This window comes from Brachyhypopomus gauderio, chromosome 11 (genome assembly GCF_052324685.1).
Source record: "Brachyhypopomus gauderio isolate BG-103 chromosome 11, BGAUD_0.2, whole genome shotgun sequence".
NCBI lineage: Eukaryota > Metazoa > Chordata > Actinopteri > Gymnotiformes > Hypopomidae > Brachyhypopomus > Brachyhypopomus gauderio.
The window spans coordinates 20,263,571-20,277,442 of record NC_135221.1 but is presented as its reverse complement, the minus strand read 5'-3'; positions in this window follow the sequence as shown (position 1 = coordinate 20,277,442).

Below are 13,872 nucleotides of genomic sequence, written 5' to 3'. Positions count from 1 at the left end.
ACTAAGTATCACATCTATGATTCAATGAGTTACTAGTTCGCTCTGGCGCCAACCACTAACTGATGGCATGTATGATCATTCACACAGAATATCCAACCAACATTTAAACACTTCTAACATAACATTTAAACACTTCTAACATTGTCAGTGACCCGAGGGTGTTTATGGGTAGTGACTTAGCGTCCTGCTACCACAATGGATATATTTTACATGGTTCTTCAAATAACTTTGCATATATGGTTCAGTATGGGAACAAAGATGGTTGGTCTGTTGTTTTGGTACTATATAGTGTACATATAGTATGTTCAAAACTATATGTTATTTAGAACTAGATAACCACCCTTCACAGAGTGATACATTCGGTAGGAGAAGCGTGTTGATAAGTGTAGGAATGTGTGTAATTTTCTGTGGAGTGTAAGTAAAGTTCTGTTATATCCTATCCTCGAGTCCTTACTTTTTGTCATCAAATAATATTTTTTGATATATAGCAGCCTTTTTTCTAAGAGTGTAATGACTATAGAAATATAATGGTAATCCATGAATTCATGCACATTAGAAAGTGTTAAGTTTGTCTATTAAATTATATTTATAAGTTAGATCAACCCAGATTTTACTATTTTACTTTTAACCTGGATAGGTAGATAACTTGTCTGTCTATGGTCATCGTGTTCCATCATATTCTGAAAAGTCTGTGTACTGTCAGTCACAAAACCAGGAGCCAATAGCATTCACTGAAAGAAACTCCCCTGAGCCCGGCCCCAAAATGCCAAAATCGCCCATGACTCTGCCCCCAAAGTGCCAAAAACGCCCCTTGTCAAAACTCGAGTGTGAAAAAAGACATCGTGAAATGTGTTTTTGCGCCCCCAATTTTGGCACAGAAATGACGTTATATTAACTGTTTCTTTGTGGTTAGGCTCTTGGGTTCACTCGTTAAGATCAAAACCTCGCGGCAGTTTCTCTTCCGGGAAACAACAATGTGACAATAAAACTTCACAAAAGTCTCCTTTTGTGATACTTTTGTGATTGCTTTTTTTTTCATTATATTTATCAAGTATTCTTTCCCTGGTTCTATTCATGTTGGTCTGCACAGTCTAGACAACCTTGACAATGGATTTGCACTTAATAAATCTGGTCTTTCTCAGTGAATGCATCTGCCTCTCAAACGTGCTAAATCAAACTAGAAGGACTACTGGAGCCCATTAGTAGAAGTAGGACCCTCCTGGATCCATCACATTTTGATTTTTGTGTGTAACAATCATGACTCAGAAGGCAGAGAAGTATCCATGTGCAAATTAGATAAAACGTATTTAAATAGTCATTTAAAGAGATTAAATAAAAAGTATTTAATATTGTAAACACTGAAGACAGGACCACAAATGAGAAAATCCAGAGAGGTAGAGGGCAGCAGTACAACGGAGCAAGGCACAAATCGGCAGAGTCAAAAAATAACCAGGCACAGAGTAAAAAAATCCAGAATGGACTAGGAACAACCAGGCAGAGGTACACAAGGGTGAGGCACAGAAAATCATGGGGCAGAGCAAAAGTTAGCAACAAATAGATCAAACAGATGTATGATATTGTGATACATGCTCTTTGAAGAAGCTAATTTTAAAATTAGGGTCACTGCGGGATTTTCTCATTAAACAAAATTGCTTCTAAACTTTTCTCTAAAATACTCCAAAAGCTATTTTCCCTGCTCCAATACACCTGACTGAAGGGTGTGATAATTTATATTTTAGATATATTTCAGACGTTCATTCAGATTTTCAGTCATGTTACAGAAGAAGACACATGTAGTGTTAGGAGCCTTGGCCAGGGACCCTTATTGGTATAGTACAGAGCACTTGTCCAGACAGGGACTGTCCACAGGGGACACAGCATTGTTTTTGGGGGACATAATTTTCTTTTTGCTGCAGGGTTGCCAACTCTCACGCATTGAGCGTGAAACACACGCATTTGAGCGTCTTCACACGCTCTCACGCCACACTTCCGATTTCTCATGCCGAAAAAATCTAGTTTATTTACCTCTGATCCATATCTATGATTCAATGAGTTACTAGTTCGCTCTGGCGCCAACCACTGTAACACCACCTGGTAGCAATTTCGTTCGCCACCCCACCAGGTTCAAATCTCACTCCAAGTGATCTTCGAAAAGTTGACAACCCTGTTGCAGTGCTGCAGTTGGTGGGATTAGGAGGATCCTTTCCCAGCAGTGTTCAGCCCTCTGAAAACATAAACATTCAATGTTTCCCTAAACAAAACAGGCTAAGCAAGTACTTCTCAGCAGTAATATAAATGTCACTTACAATTTGGTAAATTGTTCCTGTCCTGCATTTGATGATTGTCTGAACGAAAGAGTAGATGGAAATGGATAAGAATGTGGAATTAGTGGAGTCTCTATCTTCCTCTCTTCCCCCCCTCTGTGCTTCCCTCTCATTTTTTGTCATTTTCTCTATGATCTTCCTCCCCCTATGACACCCCATGACCCTCTATGACACTCTATGACACCCTATGACCCCCTATGACCCTCTATGACACCCTATGACCCTCTATGGCCCTCTACGACACTCTATGACACCCTATGACCCCCTATGACCCTCTATGACACCCTATGACCCTCTATAGCCCTCTATGACACTCTATGACACCCTATGACCCCCTATGACCCTCTATGACACCCTATGACCCTCTATGGCCCTCTATGACACTCTATGACACCCTATGACCCCCTATGACCCTCTATGACACCCTATGACACTCTATGACCCCCTATGACCCTCTATTACCCTCTATGACCCCCTATGGCCCCCTATGACCCTCTATGACCCTCTATGACCCTCCTGTTCTCCTTCACTTCTTCCCTCTATGTACCTCCTTATACTATTATACTCAAATTCCTACATCTTCACCTAAACACCTACTATTGGTTGTTTATAAAGCATTTTTATTAAAGTGTTTTAGAATTTAATGGTACTGGTGTTGGGAGAGCAGTGTGAAGGGCAGTGGTGTTGTGGGAGCAGTGGGAATGGCAGTGGTGTTGGGGGAACAGTGGGAATGGCACTGGTGTTGGTTGGGAGAGCAGTGGGAATGGCACTGGTATTGGGGGTTCACTGATCCAGTGCAGCAGTCAAGACTGGTATAAAACTGAAACAATGCTGTGGCTTGACCCTGAACAACCTAGTCTAGTCTAGTGTAAAACATATTCAGTAATTAAAATGTGTAACGTATTGACCAGACAGAGAGGGATCCAACTGCGGAAGTACACCGCTTTTATTCAAATGAGTCACATTTACAAGAAATGGCACGAGTATCACTAGCGCTAGGTGCAGTAATAACAGCAGCGTTTTCGTGGGACGGTCCAGGGTCATAACGGGGGGGCAGAATCCGGGAGGTACAGGAGGGCTAGGCAGGAGGTGAGGTCTGGAGAGAAAGCAAGGGTCAAAGCACAGGAGATCGAACAGGCAATGGAAACGCTTGGTATGCTGCATGGGAACGGCATTACTTCGCGAAGAGGAAGTGGTGGGAAGGTGTATATATGTGACTGAAAAGGGGGCGTGGTAATTAGTAGCAGGTGTAGCTGGGAGGGACATATCCAACGCTTGGTATGCTGCATGGGAACCATAGACATATATACATAGACGCCTCATGGAACGCTGAGTCGTACGTAAATGCGTCCGCCATATTGGTGAGGGCAGAAGAGCGATCGGAGAAGCAGCGAAAGATGCCTCGCTCATGCTCTGCGTATAACTGCACCAACCGCTTTTCAACAGCGGGGCTGCTGTTGGAGTTAGCCTGGGGTCACACGCAGAGGACCGGAGGAGCAGCTATATAGCCGGGCTGCTGCTAACATCAGCCCGGATAACGTGAGTCATGCTAAGCAGACGTGGACAGAGTAGAGAGTCGGTTGAGAGGAACTCAGACAATATGGATGAAATTAAAAGATCACTAAACTTCATGAGTGAAGAACTAACAAAATTATCAAAACAGCAAGAGCAACTGATCAGTTTGATGGGGGAAGTGAAACTGCTGAAAGTTCTGCTAAATGAAAGGGATAAAAAGATTGCTGAATTAGAACAAAAAGTTGATAATTTGGAACAATATAGTAGACGGGATGATTTGGTAATCACTGGACTGGATGTTAATCACCGAAGCTATGCAAGAGTAGCAGCTAATATAAACACATCAGAAGACTCTCCACAGGAGGAGCTGCTAACGCTGGAGCAACAGGTGGTGACTTTGTTAAAGGACAAAAGCATTAACATCAAACACGAAGACATTTCCATCTGTCACACCCTACCTGCCAGATCAGATCAGTTCAAATCATCCATAGTTGTCAAGTTCATCAGCAGGAAATCGAGAAATAATTTAATAATGCAAGCAAGAAAACTCAGGGGAACTAATGTTTATATAAATGAGCATTTAACAAAGAAAAATGGAATCATTGCAAGGGAGGCAAGGTTACTGAGAAAGCATAATAAAATAGCAGCAACTTGGACCAGGAATGGTAACATTTGGATCAAAGTAAAAGAAGGAACACAGGCCAGAATGGTTAAAGAACTTAAAGATTTAGAAACATTTAAATGATTCAAAAGGGGATATATCATAAACTAAACATTATTCATGTTATAATAATGAATTCCAAATTTTATATGAAAATGGTAATTTTTATTTTGCAGTAAATTAATTTCAATTGAATTATGTTTGATTCATCTGTAAAAGGATGGAAACTGGGTCATTTGAACATATGTAGTTTGAAAAACAAAGTGAGTGATTTGAGTTCTGTCTTACATGAATCTAATTTACAGGTTATGGCTATAACTGAGACACATCTGGATGAAACTGTGGAAGATGAGCAACTAGATATACAGGGTTATGATATTTATAGATTAGATAGGAACAAACATGGTGGCGGCGTGGCTTTGTATATTAAAAGCCAAATTCCAGTTAAAATCAGAAATGATTTGAGAATAAGTGGAGTTGAGGCTTTGTGGATTCAGGCTCATTTTTTGCATTGTAAACCAGTTTTAATTTGTGTTTGCTATAGACCACCAAGTTCAAATATAGAATATCTAAATAATATTTGCACAATGTTTCAAAAAGTATCAGATACTAACAATGAAGTTTTTATTTTAGCGGATATGAATATTGACTGGTTTTCAAAGAATTGTCATCTAAAGAAAATAATTAATGATACAGCTGTTATATGTCATTTCTCTCAAATAATAACTTCGTCTACGAGAATAAGTTTGCATCGGGCAAGAGGTATAACATCTTCATGTATTGATCATATTTATACAAGTTGTCCTGGAAAATGTTCTGATATTATTTCAGTACCTGTGGGCTTTAGTGACCATAATATTATTGCTGTAGCGGTTAAAATAAAAGTTCCTAAGACTGGGCTCAAAATTATTCATAAAAGAATGTATAAATCTTTCTCAGAACAGGACTTTTTAAATGACATATCATTAATTCAGTGGGAGAACATTTTGATGGATATGAATGTTGAAACAGCTCTCAACACTTTTTGTAAATTGTTTTTGGAAGTGTGCGATAAACACGCTCCTATTAAAAGAATATCTGTAAGGTCAGTAAAAGCTCCCTGGTTGGATGAATATTCAAAATGTTGTATGAAGGAGAGAGAAAAAATGAAGAAAAAGGCAATCAGCTCTGGTGATCCTGAAGATTGGCGCACTTATCGTAAAATCAGAAATAAAGTAACAAAATTAAACAGGCAAAAGAAAAAACAGTATTATTATAATAAGTTTGAACAGTATAGTAATGACAGTAAAAATATATGGAAAACCGTTAATGAAATTATGAGTAGAGGTACAAAAGGTAATAGGTCTTCATACATTCAAATGGATACAACATTTATAACTAAACCTTTGGAAATAGCAAATTATTTCAATAATTATTATTTGGATAAAGTGACAAATATTAGGAGGGATATGCCAACAGTGTCTAGAAAATTATCTAAAGAAATTATTCTAAATAAAATCATGAAGGATAAAAAATGTAATTTTTCATTTAAATGTATAACTATGGATGAGATGGTTAAGTTGCTAAAAACAATTAATAGTGATAAACCTTGTGGACTGGATAATATGGATGGACGGCTACTTAAGATCTCAGCGAATTTAATAGTAAAACCAATATGTCATATTTTTAACTTGTGTCTTACTGAATGTGTGTATCCAGAGCTCTGGAAAACTTCTAAAGTTGTTCCATTGATTAAAAACTCAAAAGTACCTCTCACTGGACTAAATAGTAGGCCAATCAGTATATTACCTGTACTCAGTAAATTACTGGAAGGAGTTGTGTTTAAACAGATTCAGTCTTACTTTATTAGAAATGGTATTTTTGCTGATTTTCAACATGCATATAAGGAGGGTTATTCAACATGTACGGCATTAACAGCTATGACTGATGATTGGTTAAAAGAAATTGACAGGAAACGATTGGTTGGAGCTGTGTTTCTTGATTTCAGTGCTGCTTTTGATATTGTTGATCATGAACTGTTGCTAATGAAGTTATCTGCATATGGTTTTGATAAACGAGCTGTTACTCTGATGAGTAGGTATCTAAGTAATAGAAAACAATGTGTAATGTTTAATAGCTTTTGTTCTGAAGTTTTGACATTTCCGTGTGGTGTGCCGCAGGGGAGTTGTTTGGGTCCTCTTTTGTATAGTATTTATGTTAATGATTTGCCGTACATGTTGTGTAATGCTTCTTCGATGGTGTATGCGGATGATATGACATTGTATGTTTCTTCTGATTGTTTGAATCAGGTAAATGATGTATTGCAAAAAGAATTGATGTATGTTTATGAGTGAGTATCAGATAATAGGTTGAAACTAAATGTGGTAAAGACTAAATGTATGGTATTAGGTTCTAAATATTTAATGAGACAGACTCCAAAATTAAATATTTTTTTAAATAATAATCAAATTGAACAAATTACAGAAATCAAATTGCTTGGTGTTACAATAGATCACACATTATCTTGGTCTGCACATATTCAGAAGGTGGTAAACAAAATGAGCAGAAATACTGCTATTGTCAGATATAATGCTCATTTTATGTCCTCAAAAATTAGGAAAATGGTACTACAATCTATAGTTTTATGTCATCTGGATTACTGTTCAGCTGTTCCGGTGCCTCAAAAAAGGATTTGGTCAAACTTCAGATAGTTCAAAATAAAGCTGCAAGATTAGCATTGGGCTGTGATTTCAGGACCAATGTTGATCAGATGCATCAGGAACTGTGTTGGATGAAGGTTAGAGATAGGGCTGCATACTGTCTATTGCTTTTTTTACATAAAATTAAAACGATACAAAAACCTTTTTACATTTATTCACAGCTGCTACCAACTTCAAACAGACATACTTTTAATACAAGACGAGCTTCTGTTGTTTCTTTCATATTACCTCTGCCACGAACAAATGCATTAAAAAATACTGTTTTATATAGAGCTGCTTCTTGTTGGAATATGTTGCCATCAGGATTAACAGATTTGGAAATGTACAATAGATTCAAAGTTATTCTTAGGAAATCTATCATTTACAATCAAATATTACTTGGGTAAAAATTTCTTGTTTTCTTAATTCAGTGACCTTGATTTAATTGTGAATTTTCTTGTTTTGTTTTGTTTATAACTAGAAGGTGTTTTCAGCCAGTTGGTCTTGTTTAGATTACTGGGTGTTGGCCTCTTTGTTATGTAGGTTAGCGCTGGCTATTTTTATTTTTATTTTATTTTTATTTATTTTTATTTTTTGTTGATTGTGTTGTTTAATATGTTTTTGTGGGCCTCAGGAAGAGTAGCTTCTGCTGAGGCAGAAGCTAATGGGGACCCGTTTAATAAAGAAAAGAAAGAAAGAACTGAAACAAGATCAATTGGCATAACCTTTCACAGGTAAGAATGTAAATGTATTAATGCTTCTATTTGTCCATTACGGAGTCATTTTACGTACAGATTTTCCTGATTTTGTGTTCAATACTGTTCATCACGGACGTAATACTGTGATTTCCCGCGGTGAAACCAGTCTCAGAACAAACAAAGAAAGTATATTTTTACTAAATTACCATTTCATGTTGATGTCTCAAGTTGTGTTTGTCTTCCACAAACTGAGACTGCACCATATTGCCAAGCTGAACACTCTTAAGTTGCAGAGTGGTAACACACGGAAAAAGCTGTGCAAGACCTGTTCTCTAGGCCCACCTGCGGCCTGTTCCAGAGGTCTGTCGGGGTCCTCCAGAGACACCAGATTCACAGGCTACCCAGTTATCTACAGCAACTACTCTGACTACTACTGATGCCTGCCTGAGATTAGTTCCAAAAACCCAATTGGGGCTTTCAGAGATAACTGAGCCAGTTCCTAAGACTGAGCCACAACGCGGTGTTCCTTGATCTGATGGAATTGTTGCACCCACAGACGCTGCCCCCATGTTTGAGCCACCGCAGCCAACCAACGGTGTCCTGCCGCATCGAGCTTAGCAGAGGTAAGGACATAAGTGAGCGGATTATTATCTGTCAGGACAGTGAAATCAGTACCGTAGAGGTAATCATTTAACTTTTCACAGATTGCCCACTTTAGAGCCAGGTACTCTAGCTTGTGAGCTGGATAATTTCGCTCACTCTTTGACAAGCCTCTACTGGCATAGGCTATCACGCGGAGCTTTCCACCTTGCTCTTGATAAAGAGCAGCTCCCAGACCCTCACGGCAAGCATCCGTGTGCAGCACGTATGGAAGCTTGGGGTTGGCAAAGGCTAGGACCGGAGCAGATGTTAACTTGTCAATAAGTGCTCTGAAAGCAGACTCACACTCAGGTGTCCACTCTGCACTGAAGGGAGAGCGAGGATGGACACAGCTCTTTGGCCGGTCCCTCTTGTAGACTTTACCTCTCTTCTTGGCTGGATAATATCCAACAGTGAGAGAGTTGAGGGGCTTGGCGATTTTAGAATAGCCCTCCACAAAACGCCTATAATAACCTGCAAAGCCCAAAAAACGCTTTAGTTCTTTCTCTATTCACAGGATGAGGCCAGTCCTTGAGAGCAGAAATTTTTCCTGGATCAGTGTGGACCCCTTGGGCATCCACCACGTGACCAAGGTACTTTACTGATGACTTAAAGAACTGGCACTTCTCAGGTGACTATCTTAGGCCATAGTCCTTGAGGCGGTGTAGTATCTTCATGAGTCTCTCCTCATGCTCCTCAAGGGTTTCTGAAAAGACTATAAGGTCATCTAAGAACACAACAACCTCACTCAGATGCAAGTCTCCAACGCACTTTTCCATGAGGCGTTGGAAGGTGCTCGGAGCATTGGTCACACCCTGCGGCATGCGGTTGAATTCATAGAAGCCCAAAGGACATGTAAATGCTGTTTTTGGTTTGTCCTCCTCTGCCATCTCCACCTGATAATACCCTGACCTGAGATCCATCACTGAGAACCACTTTGCCCCACTCAATGCCGAGAACGTCTCCTCAATATTGGGGAGGGCATATGCATCTTTTATAGTGCGGGTATTCAGCTTCCTATAATCGATACACAGCCTAATCTTCCCATTTCTCTTCCTTACTAACACCACTGGTGAGGCGAAGGGACTCTCTGACTCACGTATGATTCCAGCATCAAGGAGCTCTCTGAGGTGCTGTTTCACAGCCTCCCCATCACTGGGATGTATGGGCCTTGGGCGCTCCTTAAAAGGCGTTGGGTCCTGCAAGCGTATACGGTGTTTCACAGCAGTTGTATGACCCAAGGAGAGCTCATCAGCAGCAAAGACCTCTGGGATTGAATTTAGCAGGTCTGAAATTCATCGTTTCCATTCCTCAGGCATAGGGGAGTCATCAAGATTGAACGCAAACTGCTCACCTGGAGTCTGAGAATTAGTGGCAACACACTGCATGGAGTTTAGGGGCATTGCACTCTGAGCAGCAGATATCTCACCAATGACACACCTCGGAGGCAGAGTGACATTGTGGTCTGTTATGTTTCTAAAAGTAACAGGAATCTTGCTGGAGGCCTTACAGGTGATGTTTATAAGTGCACACTCAAGGAATAGCCCACCTGGTATGGAAAAATATCCAGGGGGTTCAAGGACAAAACACGTGCTTGGATGCTCGTTCCCAACCCTGACATCCCCAACCACACATAGCTTATGCCCTGCTGGGATGGTGACGGGATTTCTCCCATGCAACTTCACAGGATGAGGTTGATTTAGACTTTTGCACATTTTGGCAACATAATGAAGGAGCAAAGCGAACTGGTCTGACCTCCTCTGGAGGCTCGGCCTGTCATGATTCATCCCACGCTGATAAAGTTGCAGCAGAACATTTGTGCCAACCAGCATTGGGACTTGGCTGTTAAACTGGCACTCGGGGACAACAAGCGCTAGGGTGGTTAGCCGCTCCTCCGTACCAGTAACACCATGTGGGAAAGTTAGTGGGATCTCAATATAGCCCAAATACGGTACAGACTGACCCCCAGCCCCCTCAATCTCGAGCAGATGACGGATGGGCTGGATAGGAAAGGACAACAGATATCTGGAACAGAAAGTCTCTGAGACGGTTGTGACCTGGGACCCGGTATCAAGAATGGCTCGGCACTCTATGTCCCCTATGGAGACTGTAGAGACACAGCGAGGGCCTTGGGAGATTCATTACCGCTCCCAGAGGCTTCAGTTTCAATTTCCACACTGTGGATCATCGCTGCGGGACTTGTCTGATTGACGTCCTCAGCTCCCGCTCGTCCCACTGCAGGAGCCTCTACAAGTTTAAAGATGATCCGGCGCCTCCTTGTCGTGCCCAAAACCTGTTACGTTTATCTCGGAGCTCTGCATTCTTTTTACGAACAAGGCCAGGGTTAGGTTCATTGGTGCATTTTACGGCAATGTGGCCATCTTCTCCGCACTTAAAGCAGAACCATGGTTTTGGCTGAGTGGGAGTTTGGGGTGTCGAAGGACTTGTGACATGGCCAGCTAAACTTTCACCTCGTAAGGGTGCTTCCTTCTTTGGTGAATCACTCAGGGGCTCTTCACGCTTAAAATCTTTAGTCTCCTTGTGTATTAGCTGTGCAACTTGTTTCCGAAGTTCTGCAACTTCCCTTTCAATCTTGGAACTTACATCAGGCTTTGTGGGAATTATGGCAATAGGTTCCTCATCAACCACTGGTAGACTCAAGACTGAGTGAACATGTGCTGCAGCCTTTGTACTTCCCAGATGCTTTTTCATTCGGTCCATCTTGGCAGCCCGCCGATCCTCCTCTGTTCTCAATAGCAACAGTAATTCTGGAAAAGACGGGGGACTAGTTTTCCTGTGCTCTAGTTGGAGGCCAATGATCAAACTCTGGTCCCAACATCCTCTGCAAAACTGCCTGAGTAAATACTTGTCTGATTCACCAGGTGAAACCCCCCCTCTAGAGATGGCTTTGGTAAGAAGCGTTTGGAGACGGTTCAGGTAGATAGAGGGCTTCTCCCTGGAATTCTGGTTTGAACCCAAAAATGTCGCAAAGAGTTCTTCACCATCCTCTACCACCCCAAAAGTAGATTCAAGCTGAACGAGGTAAGCTTCAGGTGGTGCATTTGTTCCAAGTGGCTTGACCACATCAGCTGCAGGGCTAAGCAGACTCTCCAAAATCCTTCTCACCTTGTGGGAATCCGATAGTGAAACATCCTTGAGGAGTAGGTCTACCTGGGTGCGCCAGGCATCATAGTCAACCTCGCCATTTGGCTTGGGAAGCCGCCCAGAAAAGGTTCTGACTCTGCTCTGACTGAAGTTAGATGGTGAAGCTTCATTACGAATGAAATGCTCAACAATAACTTTCTGGACTTGAGGCGGGTTGATGGCACTTGCATTCAGAAATGGGGAGCTTGTAGGGGAGCTGAGACAGGGAGCATTAGGAGCTGGATCAGAAAGGCTTGGCTCAGCATTGTCGGAGTGATCTCCATCAGTTGTTCTATTGTCACTACTGGGCGTAGGAGTATCTGACAACTGGGGGTGAGTATCAGGGCTCGGGAGGGGGACAGCGTCAGGTTGGACTGATCCTAATTCCCGCTGAAGCATATGCCAAAAACCAGCTTTACTTCTCCCAGCGAGAGTGCTCAGTTCGGCTAAACATCTTTGGGCTAACTCTCTACCAAGCTCCTCTTGACACATCTCGCGAATGGTTTTAACATGCCAGATAATGTTGGGATCACCAGGGCTAGGTACCTGGCCAAGGTTTGCAGGATCGAGCCTCAAAATTGACCGTTCTGATGAATACTCTACAAGGGCTCTGGCCCTCGGCTGATCTGGCACGTCAGGAACCCTGACTATTTTTTTAACATCTCCATTAACCTTAAAGAAGTCGATTATCTCACCATCAGTGTACTGTTCATCTATGCCTGTAATGTAAAGGCTACTTGTGACGCTGGGCGGCGGCAGACGGACGAGACACAGAGTCCTTGTTGCGACAGACGTCACTTTTATTATTACGTATAAAGCGCTTTGTTTAGCGCACAGAAAACAAGCACACACAACGTGCAGACTCCAACATAGACAACGACGAGCACAAGACACTGCGCGAACGCACATTAAATAGACAGACCACATCAACCCCACGTGATGACGAGACGAGCCACAGGTGAGACGGATAATGACAAGATGCACCCACACCCACGGAGGTACACAGACGCAGACGAATAGACGCAGACAACATTAACACATGCCCCAAAGGAAGGGTTCGGGGACCGTAGCGTGACAGACGCCCCCACCAAGGGCACTACCCGTCCCGGGGTGCCAACAGGACTGAGTGCCCCGAACCCACGTCGATGGGCGGATCTGAAGCGCCCAGTCCTGCGTCTGGGAGATGACCGCCCTCGGCGGAGAGTGCGCCACGCACAGTCTAGAACACCCTCCCTGGGAAGACGGGGGAAAACACGTTAGACACATTTAACGGGACATTCACAAACACACACACAGGTACACTTACACATAGTGGAACGAAAGGGAAAAACGGGTTAGGCACACAAATGGGAAAACTTACGAACACTGGCATACACAAACATGAAACAGGCGCCAGACTACGCGCCAGGAGTAGAGCGACAAGGGGAGAGAGATCGGGAGCTGCCGGTGCTGCAGCGGACGGTCCTCCTCCGGTCTTTGCTGCGGATCCTCCGCTGGGTGCAGCGCGACCGGCGGACGTGCCGTGTGCTGCGCGACCGGCGGACGCCCCGAGCGGACCGCCTGGGAGATCCCCTGCGGTCTCCATCTCCTCCTCCTCTTCTCCTTGGTCCCACTCCATGGACTGCTCCGGGCTGCCACCCCGGGAGCAGTCCATCCTCTCTCCTCCGGAACGATCGGAGGATGGGACCGTCTCTGGTGTCCACCTCCCCTTTACAGTCCCAGCGGAACACTCAGAGGGAGGCGGACTGCCTTCCTCCTCCGACTCGAACTCCTCCACCTCCTCGTCGTAGCCCACGGCTGGTGCGGAGCAGTCTGACGGAGGGTATTCGTCGTCTTCCTCCTCCTCTTCCTCCCCATAGACCACGGCAGGTGCGGAGCACTCGGACGGAGGGTAATCGTAGTCTTCCTCCTCCTCTTCCTCACCATAGCCCACGGCAGGTGCGGAGCACTCGGATGGAGGGTAGTCCTCCTCATTCCCCTCTCCCCCACCATAGTCCACCGTGGGAGCGTAGCAAACGGATGGAGGGTAGTCCTCCTCCTCACCGTAGCCCACGGTGGAGGCGGAACAAACCGAGGGAGCCTGATCTTCCTCTTCCTCCTCGCCCTCCGATTCCTCCCCCTCGAACTCGCTCTCAGGAGTCTTCTCTGTGGAGCAGAGTTCGAGGGAGCCTACCCTCAGGGGCGAGAGGTCTCTGGTGGGACAGGGGTGTCGC